General features: G+C 38.7%; 1 long non-coding RNA gene across 1 annotated transcript in view; it reads left to right on the top strand.

Annotated features, from left to right (window-relative positions):
- The window catches only part of LOC144294043 (uncharacterized), a 144,679-nt gene extending 132,727 nt beyond the window's left edge, over positions 1 to 11,952 (top strand). The window contains exon 4 of the long non-coding RNA XR_013361448.1: positions 11,646 to 11,952. This is a non-coding gene — a long non-coding RNA (uncharacterized LOC144294043). The remainder of the gene's footprint in view (positions 1 to 11,645) is intronic.
- The last annotated feature ends 2,742 nt before the right edge of the window (positions 11,953 to 14,694 follow it).

Raw genomic sequence — 14,694 nt, 5'->3', positions numbered from 1 at the left:
AAATGCTCTAAAAAAATCTATTAAAAAGTGCCCTCTCTTTAAAGGCTCTTTAGAAGTCATGCTAAGTATATCGATTTGTTCCTAAACTCTCCTAAATGCATTCCTTCTTTTCTGTTTGCATGGTTGCTGTCCTGATTTTGGCAAAAGGTTCCAAATTGGCTTTTTTGACATCTCTTCTCTCTCAGCAGCCCATCCTATAATCTGTTGCCAAATTAATCTTCTAAAACATCTCTTTTATCATGTCACTCTTTGGCTGAAATTGCCCTCCTTGACCTCCATTGTTTACATTGCCTGGATGGCAGACATAAACATGTAAGCCACCTTTCTGCCCTTCTTCATAGAAGACATTAATAATCAATCATGCTTTGTTTCTCTAAGAGCCAGTGGCCTCAGAATTCTCAACACAGAGTTCTAATGAACCCCTGTCGATTGCTAAAAGATAGTTTTGATGAAACTTCTTTGTCACACTTGGACTACTACAAGAAATTCAGAGTGAAAGCCCACACCCAGTGAAGTCAGTGTAAGCTGATCTCACTCTGTCTTCCAGTGGATGAAGGTTTGAAATATTTCTTCTCTGCTTTAGCAAAATTCAGAACCTAACTGTCTGTTAAACATGCTCTATTCTGTCCAGACGCTGGGACGCTGTTTCTGAGCTTATGTAACATGACTAAGGAAACGCAGCTTATATGTAGCAGAACTAAGATTATTACTCGCTGTCAGCAGTCTAACCGTGGGATCTTTGTACTTCATCACCACAAGTACAGCTTTCTGCCTGGGGAGGCTTTCCCCTCCCCCAAGACTGATTTGATGACTGCTTTTAGAATTTTAGTGAGTAACATAAAATATTGAAGGAAAGTGATAGATGTCAGGTGCTTCAAAGGAAGAAATGTGATTGGTTTGTTATAAGTTATCAGATGATGCTCAGAGATTGGATTGGTATTTTATCAGTAGAAATATGAAGCAATGGCAACTGACCATACGGGTATAGTAGAGAAAGGAAGAGAGAAATTGTAGACTGCAATATGGTAGTTCTAAGGAAGATACGGGGAAAGGGCTCAAAGTCTTCTAGAATAGACTATCACAGAGGAAAAAAGGAAGAAGGAAAGATGGTAGCCTGTTTCAAGTAAGAACATGCTAAAGAAAGGGCATAATGAGAAAATAGGTAACGTGAAATGATCTTCTCCGCTTAACAGAAAAGACTGTAGTTCATACCACACATCTCCAACATTAATAAAACTGCTGTTCCCTAAACTGTGTTTGCTTTATGGCAATGGCTAAGAAGCCAGAGAGAGCTGGGGAAAGACTGGAAGCCATGAGCATTCCCTTTGGTGGGAAAGATCCTTTCCGTTTTTTTTTTTTCGATCCTTTCAGTTTTAATCTTTAGGCATTTGAACTTTAATCTTTAGGCATTTGCATTTATGAGAGAAACTTGAGATGAACCAGCAGTTGTTGGATGAATAAGGGCTGGCTTGAACCTCCTAGTTTCATCTTACAAACCCTCAAAAGTCCTTCTATATAGGATTGGTCCTGGAAACAGATCTTACCGGGGAGGAAAAGGTGAGGACATGCTGCTTCTTCTCTGTGCCCCATAGTTTTAATTGAGCCTCAAGTGTATTTCCTTAGAAGTCAATGGCGGCTCCGTGTCCCAGAAGGGACAGGGGAAGTGTGTGAAACAAGATGAGAGGTGGGACCATTATTCCCAGAACTCTTCTGACTTCTTTTTAGACTCTGGTCAAGGATAGAGCTGTTTGTTGCAATAAAATATCCAGTATCAGGAAGTTGAAAAGGAGGTTATACTAAAAAAAGACCCCCCAAAACAAAACAAAACAAAAACCTGTGCTAATTTTAGCTCCATTCAAAATTGAGGGGGGGAAAATCAATGTTTACAAAATTAAGATTAATGGGCTGCCAAAATTCAACTCATTAGTTAGCAACAATTTTTGTGATGAAGTTTGTGCTGGTTGGATTTAAAGAAAATTAAAACTGTATCATTGGAAATGCCTGTCCCCTTGCATTTGGCTTAACGATTATGGACTTTTCTACTAAAAGTACTGGTAGCCAAGGAGTGAGTCTAAAAATCCCTACCTAAGAGCCCACTTCACTTGATATGGAAGGGGTCTTGTTAAGATATGTTGAGTGCTGAAGATCATGGTTATTACAGCCTGAAAGCTTTTGCAGATATTGATCTGGACATTAGAATGACCCTCCTTGTGTAGATAAAATGCTCCCAGAGACCTGAAGGAAGTGTACCAGGAGAAGGCAAACACTGAGACTTCTTTTCTTAGTGACAAATAGGAAACTCTTCTTCTTCCAGGAAGTGATGTGTTGAGGTAAAGGCTAGGGAAGCCCATAGGATTGGTTTGGACTGGTTGGGTGTGCCTGTGTATAAAGGCCTTGCCTTACACACTATGTCTGTGCTGGAGGTGGGCATATGGCAGGCTGGCCTTGGGGAGGGGATAACTGGAGAAAATAATGAGAAGACTGAGCCTGTTTCTAAAGCTAAGCTGAGTTAACACAGGCAGGAATTCCTAGCTCAATGTCTGGCACACAAAATAAGGAGTAAAATGTTCATTTAGTGTTTCTATTTGTTATAGTCACATTTATTTATTTTTGTTCAACTTTTAGAGTTGCTTTATTGCTTCATCAGGGAATCTGAATTTTATCTTCTGACTGGTAATCAATGCATCAGCAAAATGATATTGTATTTCATGTAGGTCTTATGACCAACATTGGCCTGCAAGAGCTCTCTGATTTCAGAAAAGAGTGATAAATGTTTGTCTTGGAAAATTCTCTTAAGAGTTCTATGAAATGTAAATCTGGGTTTCCTTGAGTCTGATTCCTCTATCTGATACTTGGACAGAAGTTAGCAGTTATAGCAGTTGGTCTTCAAAGGAGCAAGTGGGTGAGTACATTTTTTTCACAGAATCTTTATAGATGGAAGGGGCCCTCAGAATCCTCTGGCTTATTAATGTTCACATGAAGCAACCGTTTTCTCCAAAGTCAAAAAACTAGTTAATAGCAGAGAAGAGATTAGAGGCCAGCTCTTTTGATTTCTGGGCCAATATTCCTTTTCCACAAAGAAGATTAGAGATTTTTTATTTCTTGTCTAAGTCTTCTGAATAGCCTTCTGAGGCTGTGTAAACGATAAGCTGGATAAAACCTAAGTTTTCCTGAAGGGACACCTGTCCTTACAAGGTGGTGGGAGAGAGGTCAGTAGGATTGAATGTGTTTTTATTGCAGTCTCTCCAGGTCCATTTGCTGCCTGTCACAGGCTAACCCAAAAGGATGGACAGGATTAAAGGATCGATAGCTAGTCCCTTCCCAGGCCATCATATAATCGCAGGTGAGGTTTTCCTTTTACTGTAGATCAGCTACCAAGAGACTTCTCTGGGTGAAAACACATTCCCTTGAGGAGTCAGAGAAGTTGGAGAGGGCTGCTTAAGATTCCAAGGAGCAAAATGAGAGTTCTCTGAGTGGAGGCTGGCAATACTTTTGTCTTTGCCCATCCTCAGTCTGCTCACACTTCTGAGAATGCTAAATGCAAGATGCAAAAGATTATTTCCTACACTTATCCCTCAGTGTATGTTTGCACATGTTTGGGAAGAGAGAGAGTGACACTGGTTTCATGAAATTTCTATACATTTAGCAGAGATTGGAGGGTTTAGCTGGCAAAAAGTGAAGAATACATTAATCGAATAGGGGAAAAGAATAAATAAGAACTAGTGCTAAAAATAATTTCAGGTGGTTAATCATCATAAAGCTGATAAATTTAAAAGAAGTTAAAAGTGCAGGTAAGATCCTGGGTAGCTACATTATCACAGAATCTTTGAGACCACAGTTTCCAGTCACTAGTTGTTACCAGAAGAGTTAATTAGCCCAAATTGTGGCTGCTAGTTCTTTAGCTGTCTTCAACTTGAAGTTTTTCGTTTCTTCTGTTTTTAAATAAGTTTTAAAGCTAATTATGATACACCTGGGATTCATGGCTAAAGCTAGTAGTTTCCCCCAGGGGTTACTTTTTATATACCAAAATTTAAAAAAAGGAAAAATGTCAGATGAAAAACATAATCTTTAGATTCACACACACAAAAATGGCATAACCATTTCAACTCAGCAGACCACAAGGCCAAACAAGCTCTGGCTAGCATTGAAGGCTGTGTGCTTCTGTTCAGAGAAGAGGATGCTTCCCAGATGTGTCTGGGGGACTACCTGCCTCACTCTTATTTATCATTAGTTCTAACACAGGATGTGGTGTCGCTGGCTGGTAATCTGGAAATGGCCTGTTTATTTTCACAGATCTGTAGAAGAGACTCAATAGTTGTAAAGGATGGAAGGGTGCAAAGCAGCTTGGAACTCACAGCAAAGAAAACCGGCACAAAAAATTTAGATAAAACAACTTGTGACCATGGGATTTGCTCCTTGTGTCTACTGAACAGAGGTGCCGAATGGATTTTCTAGTTTCAAAGAAAAGCCAGTTCTTCCTCCCCACCTTGCAGCCCATGATTGTAGAACATCCAGACTTTTTTTTTTTTTTTTTTTTTAAGGTTCAGGGTACCTTGGTATTCTTCCCAAAGCTGGGATCAGTTCTGGTGATCCTAGGTCCTCCATGGGACCTCCTGTCTGCTCTTTCCAAGATGCAAAAGATGGGTTTCCAGTTGAATACTCTTGAACACTAAAACTTGCATATTATCAACTAGTACTTTAGTCTAACAGAGTCAGGGGATGAGGAAATTTGGGAGAAATACTTTGTTTTTCCTATATTGAGGAATAAAGAAATAAGCCCCAGCACCCAAAACCCAGAGAGACATAGGATGAAGAATACTGACGGACATAGAGAGCTGAGAACTGGGGTTTGGGAGGGACAGAGCTTGTGAGAGACAGAGTCAGAACTTGGGTCTCTTTACTTCTAGTTTCATGATCTTCCCCCACACCAGGAGGTGCCACGTGGCCTTCCATGTTGCTGTGTGGTGGTCGGGAAGAAGCCCGAGGCAGAGTGGGGTGGTGGTGTGCTGTTGAAAAGCTTTGCCTTGTGTAAGCACATTCGGCTCATATACAGTTGACTTTCTCAAAGGGAGAGTTTAGGGAAGCCAGGGTGTATTTATCAGCTCTGTCTTTTCCTCCCTTGCCTTCCCGTCCCCAGAACCAGGGCATGTGGTTGCTCCCTGGCACAGGGAATGCTTGGATATGAGGGACCACCCAGGCTGCACGCCTGTGACCACTGCAGAAGCCACCACAGCAGCAACGGGGAGAATGGGCTGGCTTTGAAGTTCAGGGATGGGAGGACTGGGGCTATTTCTGGTCTGGCCTGAGGTAACTCACACTTTGTGTAACCCAGTCCCCAATATCTGCAAACAGGGAGACACCATATTTCATTGATTGCATTAAATGAAATAAAAAAAAAAAAACCTGCAAGTCACAAAAAATAATTGTTCGTGTGGGTGTGCAGCAGATCTGCCGTTGGTGGAGGTGCTGGTGGCAGAGGGTAGGGAGTTAGTCATCGGTTGTGTGCTTGTGAACATTAGACCTCTGTACTATCTGAAGGTGAGCGATTTGTTTCCCAGTCAGACACCTCAGAAATGCTGGCCAGTCTTCACATGATGCCGCAATGTGAAGCTTTCTGTATTTCCAGAAGTGAATCAGGAAATATGCCTCAAAGTATAGCTAAACAACACCGTGTGAACCTGTGGCAATTTTAATGTAATTGACGGAATCATGTTCCCACCATTTGCTAACCCTGTGACCTTGGGAAAGTTCTCACCTCCTGGCCTCAATTCCCTATCTGTAAAATGGAGCTAAGGCTACCTACTTCAGCGGGTTCTTGTGAGGATTAAATGACGTTGCATATAAAGCTCTAAACATGGTCACTACTAGCTCATATGACTAATCAAGAAATGCTGATTCTTATTATTTGATAGGCAGGTGGCTTTATTATTATATGAAGCTTTTGGTGAGAGTGGCTCTTAATATGTGGAAGTCATTGAAAGTCCAGCCAAGCTTGAGACCGACCAAAGGGATATGGTTTGGCTCCATTATCTAAGCTCTGAGCCAAGCCGTCAAAAAGGATTGAACACATATTAGAAGAAAAAATATATTAAGTGATGAGGTGGGTGTGACTGAGACCATAAAGAATCAATGCCACAATATTATTATTGGTTTGGCTCTTCGTCATCTATAAACATTGAGCCTGGTTTGAGTGGTTCAGTTTCAGACTCATTGACAGATTCTTCATTTTACTTTTAAAATCTTGGGCATATTAGGAAAAAGATTTATACATTTTTGTGCTCTATTTTAAAATGTTACTATGCATGGCTCAAACATACTTCTATATCTTTGTCTCGTATTTTGTAAAGCAACTCCAGATTTTTGATCTAATAAGCATTGTGCTTCTCAAATCAGATTCAGTTTGAGATTGAATTAGATGACAAATAATGAAGTGGTTTATTTTATCAAATTGTATCAGGAACTTAGAGAGTGGAAGCTATGCCTCTCTTCTTTCTGTTCCCAGGATCTGTGCTCCCTGAGGTTAGTGGTGACCATGAGCAAAGATGTCTTCTGTATTCATATGGGTTCTTTAAGACACATGATATTCCCATGAAAGAAATCCCAAAACATTCCTTTGGGAAGAAGCATTGTGTTTGTGTTACTTAGAACTTGAACCTATTTTAGGGCTGTGCCGTCCTCTTTGGGTCAATAAGTCAGAAGCCAGTTAGGAAAAAGAGAAGTAATAATGATCCAGACTGGGGATCCCTGGGGATCCCAAAGTGCCTGCCTTTGGCCCAGGGCATGATCCTGGAGTCCCGGGATCGAGTCCCATGTTGGGTTCCCTGCATGGAGCCTACTTCTCCCTCTGCCTGTGTTTCTGCCTCTCTCTCTCTCTCTCTCTCTCTCTGTCTCTCATGAATAAATAAATAAAATCTTAAAAAAAAATAATGATCCAGACCTTGTAGGGAACTGAGGTAGTGTCTCTGATCAATTATGCGATCTAACAGAATGGAGAGGGGAAAGAAAATGAAGGCTTAGTAGCCCACTGAGAAATTTTGGAGGAAAAAAGATATGTGAATATTTCTCTAGGACATTTATTTTTCTTTTTAATGCCTTCAGTCAAACTTCTCTAGTTTTTACTGCTTATCCTTTGCTATCCAAAGGGCTTCTCCCTTATGTCTATAAATTGATTTTTGTGAGGGCAGTATCTCACAATTTGTGAGATACGAGTATATATTTATATTCGTGTTTGTTTAGTGCCTAAGTTCATGCCTGGTATTTACTGAACTTTGTAATAACAGTGAGTATGAGAACTTTTTGACTAATTACAAATAAGTACTTTCTGAGTTATTGTGGGAATTTGTTCATACCATGCCCCTCAGTCCTTGAATTCTGGACAAACTAAAACAACTTAGGTGGTGTTCACAATTCTGTTTCCTCAACTCATGCTTCTCCACATGCTTTAAAATCATTCTTTACAAGCATAAAGCTTATCTAACCATCTTATTCCTTTTGTACGATTTACAATTTTCTTTGAAACTTTTGTTTTTATTTTTAGAGGTGATTTAACATATAAGATAACTTGTAAGTATCAGGCCAACTCATTTGTGTTGCTTCAGTTTAGAAAAATGCTAGCACCAAGTTCTCTTGCTGCCAAAGCATAGATTTCATGCTGTTCATAGTCGTTCCTACCAAGGGGACAATATGCACTCAATTGCCAACACGCCATTGGGACTCCTGACAAAGGAATTTTATTATGCCCACTTTCAGTTGGATGCAGTGAAACTCTTGCCAGGGGCACGGCAGTGGCTACTGCTCATGGCCCAGAATTGCTGTGTGGTCAGGTCAGGGCTTTTTTCTTAATACTCACTGGGTCAGACTTTCTTGTGGGTTTGTGTGTGGGAGGCAAGGCAGACACTGTGTGTCAAGGACAGGCCCTCTGCCTCTTGTGTAGGGAAATTACTGCCACATGAAGGAGGGCAGGAAGCCAGGGGCTGTCCCAAAGCATTTGCCTTTGGATAATTTGCCTCCTCTCTTGTGAACAAGAGCACTTATGCTAGGGCTCGAGAATTGTGTTCCTGGAACATGAGCTCCCTACTGCCAGCCTCTCACAAGTTGAAAGCCAGGCATCTTTGGATGCCACATTAAGTCATGTATTGTAACCAGATTGCCTGAAGGGATTCAGCTATCATCGAAAAGGTTGCCTAGAGGGCACTTGACAGGATGAGCACTGGGTTTATGCTATATGTTGGCAAATTGAACTCAAATAAAAAAAAATATATACAAAAAAAAAAAAAGGTTGCCTAACTAAGCTCTGTGTTTAAGTTTATCAATCTAACTTAGGCCTACATGTTTCCATCAAATCTAATCATCCCTTCTTGAGCATATAGAATCATTCCAGTAGGAACTGTAACTAATACTACTAATCCAGTGTGAATTGTATATGCGTTCCTGTTCAAACTGAAAATAACCCAGAAATGGCTGTTAGTGTCCTTTAAACAATGGTAAAAGTATAAATTCATGTCAAAAATACCCCATGCATGTTGTGAAGACTGACAAGATCCAAGATCTTTGATTCCACTTTCAAACTCACCAATTATTTATGTATGAAAATAATCACCTCATTGGTTGAAAATCATAACTTTTAGTTGAGAATTTAAGAGTCATCTGATGAGACTGAAAAGTATCTCTTTGGAGAAGAAATCAGGTGGGGTGTCTGGGTGGCTCAGTTGGTTGAACATCTGAGTCTTGATTTTGGCTCAGGTTAGGATCTCAGCGTCATGCGGTTAAGCCCTGAACTGATTTGGATTGTGGCTTAGTGGGGAGTCTGTTTGAGATTCTCTCCCTCTCTCTCTCTGTTGCTCTCCTTCTACTAGAACTCTCTCTTTCTCTCAAATAAATAAATCTTAAAAAAAAAAAAAGAAAAGAAAAGAAAAGAAATCAGGCAGTTCTCAATGTCTTTGTGACCAATGCTTCCATCTTTAGGTGATTTGATTTTTAAAGGAGCAACAATAATCAGAAAGACTGCATTACTAGAAGAATCTTGAAATTAAGAAAGAGCTATGTGGAGGATTTCTGCTGCTAGTAGAGGATAATTTCTTCTGCCTTTGCATTATTCATCTCATGTAAATTTTGATAAAGTTCATCACTGTGGTTATTATTTCATTTACCACATTTTATGTGTTTATAGCAAAATTTCCACAGTAGGATCTTTTTCTTTCCAGATTAACATAAATATGTGTATTCTTGATGGAAAAGGGAACCTTTTTAGAAGCAGGTACTTGACACACATCACCCTAGCTCACTGCATTCGGAATTTACTGCAATATGACCATCTCTACCATGAGGTCTAGAAGTGGGCTTTTTAGGCTATGATATCTATACATCATGTACTTATGCACCTACAACAATGAATACCTACTGCAAACACCAGGTAGTATACAGATGATTTAATATGCTCACAACTACCCTGTGAAATGGGAATAATAATCCTAAATTTTGTGACTGGGATTCTTGGGCTCATTGACTTCCTCAAATTTGCATGGCTACTAGAATGGAAGAGCCAGGATTCTCTCTGTGAACCAGGGTTCTCTGATGGTACAGTCTGTGTTCTTTTTACAGCCACATTCAGTACAGGGAATTCAGCCTCTTTGAAAGAAATCTTGGATTCAGAAGGGACCAAAATGAGGATATGCCTAGTTGGGATGACATTGTCTGACAGTATCCTGAAGTTGTTCCATCAACCCCCTTGGAACTCTCCTGACTGGATTGGTATCATAAATTCATTCAACATCAGCATGGGGAAGAGGCTCAAAGGTCATAACTCCCAAGAGGCCATCTAGCCTGTACTGGATGCTGCCTAGGTTCTCTGGAGGCAGGCAGTCCATTCTTTCTTGGGACTGCTCATAGGGAGTTACTCATATTCATGCAGAATAAGCTATAGAATAAGCCTAATCCATCTTCTGCATAACAGTCCTTCAGATATTTGAAGGGAATTCCAAATTTCCTCTATTTTTTGCTAAGCAGTCCCAGTGCTTTCAACTGCACTCTGTAGGATATGGTTATATTTCTTTTTTGACCTGATATTCTCTTTCCTGAGTACTGTGCAGTCTTCTAAGGTAGCATTAATAACTAAGTACAATGCATTGGGATTGATTTAACCACTGCAGATGGGAGTAGGACTGTCATCTAGGAATTTTACATTTGCCAGCCACACAACGTATTGTGATTTCATTCTAACTGAACCTCCTTCACACTATGCCCTCACTCTAAGAGCTGCAGGTCTCAATCTCCATCCAAACCCAAGAATTCTGAAATCTTGCCATAGCTTCAGGAAAGAACCCTTGGAGAAGATAGTCAAAGTGCATGTATTTATTTCCAGGAAAACAGGCAAGGAGATGGAGAGGGAATTTTTAGCATTGTGCCTGAGCATTAATAGGAATAAGGTGTGGAGTGATTGGTCAGAAGTAAATGAATAGAGATTGTATTTTCTCAAATGTCTAAGAGATATTAAGAGACAAAAAGCAGTGCTTCTTCTAACCAACTGTGATTCCTAAGTAAGGGTCAATGATTTTGCTCATCTGTTAGTTCTTGCAGTACCCTGGGACATAATTCATCATGGCCAAGATAGATTTGCTATACACAGGAGTTATCCTTCTAACCTGCCATGTCCATAGGTATGTGAGGATCTAGGATGAAGCTGAGAGAATTATATCCTGCTGATTCATACTCAGGAGGTGGGGAATATATTCTTTGTGTCTTTTAGAGCACAGGTGTGGGTATTGGCACACAACGAATTTTCTGTTTCTTTTGTGAATATGTAAGATGATAAAGAATGATTTTCAAAAGTATAAATTTAATACACAAATAGTATATTATGTTCCATTTCAATTAGTAGAATAAGCAAAAATTTGTGTAAAAATGTAACGAGATATTTATTTGTTGCATTCAGTTTAGGTATTCCTAATAGACAGCTGTAGGGATAATCAGTACTGCCTGGATCAGATTTGAATTAGTGACCTAGTTTGTAAAACCCCCTGTTTCATGTTCAAAAGCATATCACTGTATTTAAATTTCTAGTACATTTAAAGGAAAAACAAATCATATTTTCATTTTAAAGGATTGTTAATCTTATATGCATCTTTCAACAATTTAAGAATAAATGGAAGAAAAGTTTTAAAAGTGCTTTAGGACATCTGAATTTGAGATGTAAACATTTTCTCACCTACTTATATATGTGTGTGTGTGTTATAATGTGTGTGTGTGTATTTGATCTCTTCAAAGATGTGTTTACAGATGAGATAGCATAGGAAGGCATACAAGCACCTGTTTTGCATTTGCAAATTTCAACAGATATTTTATGTGAGGGTAAAATAATTGGGAATTTTTTTAATTCCCATTAAAAAAACCTGATATATCCTGAAAAAAGCCTGTAATGTTTCCGTGTCTGGACTTGCCAAAAATGCCCATATTTCCCACCTTCTCAACATAAATCAAACTCCTATATTCTGTGCACATGCACCCATGTGCAGAAAAATTCTGAAAGAGAAAATTCGTGAAAGACACAGAACAAAGAAAGAGGAGTCCTTTAACTGTAAAGCTGTAATTTATTAAATGTCTTTAGAATTGGTGTAAGGGGCCTCTCTCTTTTTGTTCTTTTCTTGTAGGTCTCTAAGTCCACTGCTGACAGGAAAATCTTCAGTGGTTCCAGAGACAAGCTGCTGGAAATCCTGCACATTTATCTTCTAAAAGGAAGTAAACTGATTAGGATAGTGGTCCCTTCAGAAAGAACCTCCCCTAAAACTTTAAAGGACTCCAAATTAAGCCATGTCCATATCTGGGACCCTAAAGTGGCTCATAAAAGTTAGGGACCGCCTGCTTAATGTTAGGTGATTGCAAAAGCTTTAAGATTCAAAGGGGGGAGTGAAGGTGGGGAAGGTGATGGTGAATAAATTGTGAGAGCCTCCCAAATAACAGGATGTCTCTTTAATTCCAAGCCTCATGTTCTATCTCATATTGTATCTTTCAATTAAAAAAAAAAAAGGAAAATATGTCTTCTTTAAAAACTTTTTTTCTCTATTAATATTCAGTACTTAATATATGAGTACAGATCTGTCATTCATTAGATCTATGTAGATCACAACCTAATTTACAAATTCAAAAGCCTAAGTCAGATCAACTCAATTGCTCAAGGCCATGTATTCTTAAGAGTATGCACTGAACATTTCCTGTCCTTGGACTGGTGTACTAGGTGATTCTGCTTTTCTGTAAGAATTTGTGTATATTGGATTTAACACAATTTTGCTTATCAGTTGCAAACACTAACCTATACCCACTCATGTAATATAAAGTATAAAATTATGTCAATGAATCTAGAAAATTCAGGGCAAAATAGTTTAAATCATTTGGATCTTCCTAAACATTCTGATTTCTATTTAACCTGAAAAAATAGGTAATTACTCAATAGCCATGGCTCTAAAATGTATCTGACAGGTTATTTTTATTTGTTTGGTTTTCAGAAATCATATCCATGCTTTCTACCCTCTGTAGTTTTTAGCAAAATGAATCAAAGCCACTCTGTACCCAAAGATAACACCAGTGTTGTCTTTTTTTTTCTTCTTAAACATTGCAGGGCTTTACCTCAAGTGCTATGCAGTAAATTTACAGGGAAAGAAAAATTTTATTAAATTATAACTGAGAGGAGCTGATTTTTTTTACATAGCAAACAAAAAATTCCTTCATGAAAGGCTATAAAACCCATATTATTTACCAGAGAGACCTTTCCTGTCTCCCAGGTAAACACTTACAGTGTGTAGACTTGTGTAAATACATATTTAGGAGTGGCTAAATATGGCGAGGTATTTTTAAAGGCGTATTTACAAAGCTGAATACATATATTGGCATTTTGGTATGTGTAAGTTGTGTATGCTGCTCTGCTGTCTATTCAAAATTCTAGCAGGACTCTGGTAGATACACCTTGGATATAGGGACTGAGTTTCAGAACATTCATCTTTAATCAAAATTACTAAGGACAGGTCCTTAGATCATTTCAAAAGGGTGAAAATTTTCAACTAATGGAGTTCAGGTCTTTCTTGCCAGTTTGACTTGAGGAAAATTGTTTCAGAAATGCAGGCATCATTTGCGGAAGCAGATCTCCTTTCTGAATATCTTTGTGCATAAAATAACTATCATTTCACATTCAGCTCAGAATATTACCAAATACTTAAAGCTACAGGTCCATATGATGGATGGGTCAACCATGAAATTTTAGTGAAGGGGAAAAATGTCATTAAGATATTTTAAAAATACTTTAAACACATTATTTTTAAAATACCTTAAACATATTATTTTTAAAATGCTTTAAAACACATGAAAATGTAAGTGACAAAATCTGCTTGTTGCTAATTAAATGGCAGGGAGCTTCCTGTGATAATATAGTGAAATTCCATCTAGAGGACTCCCGATGTCCATATTGCTTCTTTGCTTCTCGGGAAGCATGTCTGTGAGGAAAAGAATGTGATGGTAACAGAGATTGTAGATACATGAAAGAACATTACCTCTGCTTCTGCTGTCTGCAGCACCTCAGAATGAATAAGGATCCCATTTATGTAAAAGCTTTTTTAAGATAGACAAGTTGAGAGTCCAAATAACTCCAGAGCTTGGGCTCTCTCAGGGGCCTTTGGCTAAGGAGTCTAAACAATGCTTCTGTTTCATTTCTAATGCAGCACACAGCTATTTCTAAATGCTCTCAATATCCTGCAATGGAATAATTGAAAATCTTATTATGGTAAACCATATGGGGACAAAGATTATTCAATCAGTGAAATGATTTCTCCAATAAAATTTGCACTGGGCTGAGTTTTTTAACTTTGCAAAAATACACATCATATGTACATATTTTTCCCAAGGTACCAACACCACAGATTTTGGTTAAACCTGCTGGGATCTCAAACTTTAGATTTAAAAAGAAAAGAGAGAAAGAGAGAGAGAGAGAAAGAAAGAAAGAAAGTTTGTTTTAAAAATAATATGACAGTATTATAAGGCCTCTGGAATGGAGGAGCTTCGAATACACGTGCTGACACAATTTTAGCTTTAACTGTGAATGGGTTCTCTCTATTCATATTACTTATAGACCGGTGTTTTAGACTTGGAAAACAAGCTTTTTCTGGCAAAAGACAACCCTCGTTTCAGAATTTTAAAAAATATATAAGCAGGCACAAACACCTTTGCATTACAATTTTTTTTATTAGTTTTACCCCATCCTTAATATTATTCTGTGGCTAAGTATCTCATTTCCATGTAAACTTCCATTAGGAACACAAATTGCTGACACCACATCTACTGACAGAAATGCCACAACATAAATTATGCCAAGAAAATGCTGCTTTGGGTGGGGGGCATGGCAGGGGGAACTAAGCTAGATAAAAAGCCACTGTGCTACTGCCCGGCCTGCAACCCTGTCCCGCTGACCACTGATAAAATTTATCACAGGGCCACATACGGGAAGGCAGCTTAAAGAAGAGACATCTGTGGTAAAACGTGTAACAGCAAAACAGCTAATGGAGCATTATTACTTTATTGGAAAGCAATATCTCTGGGTGCTTCACTTTTCTAGCTTTAGCAAGTCTATGAATTGTTCTTCTATATGCAGAAGAGCTGATATGGAAAAAAAAAAAAAGGTTATTAGAACTCTGAATGATGGCAATAGGCATTTCC

The sequence above is a fragment of the Canis aureus genome, chromosome 2 (genome assembly GCF_053574225.1).
Source record: "Canis aureus isolate CA01 chromosome 2, VMU_Caureus_v.1.0, whole genome shotgun sequence".
NCBI classification, from domain to species: domain Eukaryota; kingdom Metazoa; phylum Chordata; class Mammalia; order Carnivora; family Canidae; genus Canis; species Canis aureus.
The sequence above is the reverse complement of the archived record's forward strand: the minus strand, read 5'-3'. Positions and strand labels throughout refer to the sequence as shown.